Source organism: Apaloderma vittatum, unplaced genomic scaffold (assembly GCF_000703405.1).
Source record: "Apaloderma vittatum isolate BGI_N311 unplaced genomic scaffold, ASM70340v1 scaffold18907, whole genome shotgun sequence".
NCBI lineage: Eukaryota > Metazoa > Chordata > Aves > Trogoniformes > Trogonidae > Apaloderma > Apaloderma vittatum.
In genome coordinates this window covers 31520-36604 of record NW_009726964.1, presented here as the reverse complement: position 1 = coordinate 36604, position 5085 = coordinate 31520, and positions in this window count along the sequence as shown.

The window sequence follows — 5085 nt, the reverse complement described above, 5'->3', positions numbered from 1 at the left end:
ATGCTCCCTCCCACCAACTCCTTTTCCAGGGGATGGTGGCTCTTGGGACCTCAGCAGGGTGCTGCCAGCCTGAGCTGTGCCCAGGGAAGGTCACTGCAAGAGCCTCGGTGTGCCACTTCTCATGTCACCTTTCTGCAAACTTCTTTTTCTCTAAGCTCTCCCCTCCGCCCCTTTCTCTTGCATCTCCCAGGGGTTCCAAGGGCTGCACAACCATGAGCAGAAGACACAGGGATGAGACAAAACTGACAAATAGAAAAGGTGGGACTCACTGGAGCCGGATGACTCCTCTCCCAGGTGTCCTCGAGGGCTGGTACCTGCTCCGAGCAAGCGCTGGAGCCCCTGGAGATCAGTCCCGGTTGCACTTGCCAAGGCCAGGATGAGTCACAACAGTCACATCTCCTGCGGGTTCCTGCTGTTCTACCCAGCGAGCACACATCGGCACATGATCTACCCAGGAGAAACCATTCCTGGTGGGATCTGAGGAGCCTCAACTTCTGTCCCTAACCCTGGAAGGACCATGAAGAGCCTTTGGCTTCTGGAGAACCCCCCAACGCTCTCAGGGCACTGAGGCAGGAGCAGAGCTGACGTTCTTGCCGGCAAAAGTTTCGGGACGTGCTGGTGATCTCAAATGAGAGAGGACAGCTGTCTGCAGCTCCTCAAACCCCACGTGCAGCACAGCAGAGCTCCCACCATGCATATTCCCCCATCCCCTTTCCCTTCTGTCAGGAGAGAAGCTGTGTGTCAAAGCCAAGCCTGGCTCAGAAGTTCATTATTGGCTTCTCGTTAAACGGGAAAAGGTGAGACAAGAGACCTTTGCTCCCCAGGCGGTGGGATGCTCAGATGAACAGGGTTCTCCCCCCTCACCGCATAGAAAAAAACCACCCGTTTGTATTTGCTGAACGTTTTCAGCCCTTGCTGTGGGAGCAGCCCGAGTCATCGCACGCCCGAGGAGGCTGACAGCATCTAAGAGGGAGAAGGAAAAAAATAAAAATGCGGAGAAGTGTTGCTGTGCACCGTTATGTGTATCTATGGTTACAGGAGATGGTGTCAGAGGATGCGAGACGTTACTGGGGAAATCGGACGTGATGGTGTCAATAGAGATGGTGGGAGCTCGTCCTCTGCCAGGGCAGCGCCCGGCTGCTCGGTGCAGACCCACACAACAAAGAGGATGGGGAGAAAATGCCATTTGGCCAAAAAAAAGCCCATCCCCAAGGGCGAGGTGGGAGGCAGGAGGAGCAGCCGGGAGGTGGGAGGGTGGGCTGAGGAGCTGCCCCTGCCCCGGAGCGGGGCCAGACCTCACAACCATCAGCGCTCGTGGGGATGTCCAGATACAGGATGGCATCCTTTCCCGAAGCAAACACCGCTGGGAGAAAAGATTCTTTCAAAATCTTAGAGTATTTTCAGAAAATGGTTAAGTTTCTGCTGCATTCGCAGTTTAAAAGTCATGGTATTTTTGGACGGTGTTTTTTTCTCTTTCGAAATATATGTAAATCCCATCAAACAGCTCCAGTTACCAATTAGTAATATTGCAGCAGCAGAGTGAAAGTAAATGAAAGCCCTTTAAAAAACACCTCAGCTGAAAGCAGACTGCGAAAATACAAGATTTAGATCAAGTACAAAATACAACTAATGCATCCATCCATTAATCCGTAGCCGTTCCTGCATTAAAGAGTTGTTTAGAAAACCAGACGCTCAAAAATTACATGAGAGGGGAACGGCTTCTAAGGGGTAACGCAGACGGATCCCTCCACTCCTTGGGATTTCCAGGTCTCTCCCCGCTCCTGGGACATCCCTGAGAGCTTTCCCAAAGGTCTCAGAGCTTTTCGTGGCACGTTCAGCCACATTCTCCAACGTGTTCCAGCCCAGACGTGCTGGGTCAGGGTGAGCCGGGTTTTTGGGCAGCTGCCTCTAGACGTGGAGGTTTGGAAGTGCTGAGCACTTTCTCTCTGGAAAGCAAATTGCTGATGGCATCTGTGGCCACTGCCCAGACCATAACGGTGATTTCTCTTAACGACGTCTCCGGCGGGTGCTCCCGGCTCGGTAACTCCACGGTTGAAAAGTCTTGCCGTGGGAGATGGGAACCTTCACGAGCCCCTCGGGCGCCGTCTCCCCCCAGGCTCACGAGATGCTGTCCCACCTCAGGTTGTTCCCTCACGCCAGCGCTTTCACTTCAGAAAGAACCTCTCAACGTGATTTTTTTTCTCTCCGTGCTTTCTGGTAGGGTAAAAGTAGTTTTAAAGCATTTGCCTTCAAAAGTGGGGGTTTTTTTAAATGTGGGGGTATAGTCACAGTCAGAAGAATCCACACGTGTCTCAGTAACTCATTCCTCCAAACGAGCTTGGCTCAACCTACCGCTGCTCTCTTCAGTAGCACCCGGGGAGAACACGCTGCGCTTTGGGCTGATAAAGGAGCAGAATTGTTCTGGAGTCGCTCGCCGCAAAAAAAACGAACTTATCTCAGAGGTTTTGGCAGGTGAGACGAGCGTCTTGAGAGACAGCACAGAATGCTTCTGTTCCTTGGACCTGGGCCTGGGCCAGGCAGGTACGTTCCTGAGATGAAATACACCTCATTCAAAAAAACTTCCACCTCTAATGAACTGCTCTTCAACGAGGTTGATGCATCGGTCTTGGCACGGCGCTTTCCTTGGAGCTGTCATTTGGCAGCGAATGTTTTGTGTGCTGAAGTCTGGAAAGAAACAACCCGGTGCCAGAAAAGCCCAGGGAGGACAATTTCATCTGGCAGTAGGGGCTGCGTCCCTAAAATACGCCATTTGGTGGAGGAAGAGAGGACCAAAGTGCACCGAGGGAGTCACTGGGGACGTGTCCAAGATCATCACATTTCATCAAAATCAGGCATAAAACCTGGAACCGGCTGAACAAACCCCTTGGTGAGAAGTGCTTGGTCTGCAAATGCACGTGAAGGCAAACACGACGGGGCTCAGGGGGGTAAAGCCCCGAGTGCCTGGAGACACCAGCATGGGAAGGTCTGATGGCAACTTACCCCGTGTCTCCTCGGGCCCCCAAGACCACTCCTGTGTGGGGACGGTGTCACGGTGCTCGGCGCCAGCAGGGACGAGCAGGTCATCTCGTCTGACGCAGCCCAGGCACCTGCTTGGGTCATGACTGGTCAAGATACCTGTGGCCAAACCCCACCTAATCCAGACCTGAAGACCTCTTTAGCAGGGACGTACCACCGCTTCCCAAGGACGCTGCCCCTGAGTTTAACGGGAGCATCCACAGAGTCTGTAGGAGAGGCAGGAGCAGGCAAGGGACATCCCTTCTCCCTGGGCAGTGACCTTCCCAGAGGACGGCCAGGACAAACTGGCGCACGATGGCCCCACTCATAAAACATCAGGCCACTGGGTCCTCATCCAGCGCTAAGAGAGAACGGCCAAAAGCCTTCCCAGAGCTCTCTGGGAGGGCAGCAGACAGAAGACAGGCATCTCAGCTTCTATAAAAAGAAGGGGACCCCAGGCAGGTCCCCATTAAGGTGCGAGGAGCTCGTGTCCTCTATGGCCAACCCAGCTCACACCACGACCCCCTCAGCAGGTCCCTGCAGCGTGGAGAGGCGAGGGCAGGAGGGCCACGTCCTTGTCCTTGCACAACACCCACGGGGCCGAGGCCAGACGGGACCTCCCGGCGGAGGCAGGTCCTGCTCCAACCACATCTGCGCGAAGCGGCCCTGCCTCCCCCCCAGCTCCCCCGGGGAGGGCTACAAATCGCTTTTTCCCCAACCCAGAGTATTGATTGCGGTCAGGCCCAGCGGCTCGGAGCTCGCTAATGAATTGTAATTGGAGAGAAGTTCCACTTTGACATGTTTTATTTTATTTATGTCGGGATTCGCCATGCATTAAGCCAGGGGCTCATTAAATTAGCGAGGCAGACAGTTCCCGCCACGACGGTCTGAGCTGGGCAGACTTCAGCTGGCAGACCCAGGAGGGATGTGGTCTGCAGAGAGCCCGGGGGTCCTCTTGCTTCTCCCCATCAGAAACAGGCAGCGTCTGAAAGAAAATACGTGGAGATGCCACCTGAAACTCTGCTGCAAGTCAAGGTCTCCAAGAACGCAGCTGCCAAGCAGGAAAAAAATGGAACAAGAATTTTTATCTCTGGGTGGAAGCAAAACGGACAACACTGAGGGTCACACGATAGATTTTCTATCAAGGTCTGCTAATTAATTAATGTCAAAATTAATCAAATCCCTAAATTGGGGCATGAAATGTGCTTAGCAGAAGATTAGGTGATGAAAAACAAGCCGGTTATTACTGGTATTTGCTGTGGAAAGCGAGAACGCTGCTCCCAGAAAGGAAGGAGAACATTTTTCAGCGCTGATAATGGACATGAGGTTTGAACAAAACACTTGATTCCAGGTGACTTGTAGATTCTTGCCCTCAAGGCAATATCCTAACACAGATCAGGAGAGAAGCAGCGTCTTCTCTTTTCACCAGCCCCGGTGGATTTCCAGGGAGCATCCACAGAGCACAGACTTCTGCGAGACATCGTGAACGTACAAAGAAATAAATCAGAGGGGGGTGTAATGTACCTGTAAAACATGCGGAGAGGGGTGGCAGCTGCAGGACCTCGCAAGATTTATTAGCTGGAAGAGGTGGAGAGATGTCGATGCTTAGGGACAATTATGCCGAATAAAAAGGGAATAATTCTCTCAAAATTAGACCAATTCTTCTTGCTAGACTTGGTGCTTGAGTTAATGGCCTGCCTGAAGTTAAGTCTGTGAAAACTAGAAAGGAAATACAGTGGAAATCTTCCAACCAAGCCTTGACTAATACCTGCGGATGGCAGGCACCAGCCTGCGGTGATGAGCAATGGTTATATATTTGTTGACCAAGCATCGCTATTTACACTTCCACCAGAAGAAGGGGGGACACATCTAGCCACAGAGCCACATACGTGTCGTGGGACACCCAGGGATGGGCGACGTGTCTGCTGGTGGGTGCTGGGTGCTGGGGAAGGACCCCTCGTGGGCTGTGTCCCCTGAAGGTTCCTGGTCCAGCCTCCCTCTGCCATCTGGGTTGACCCCCCGGCGCTGGCCGGGAGACGAGGCTGCGCTTCACGGCAGAGGTGCGGCGTG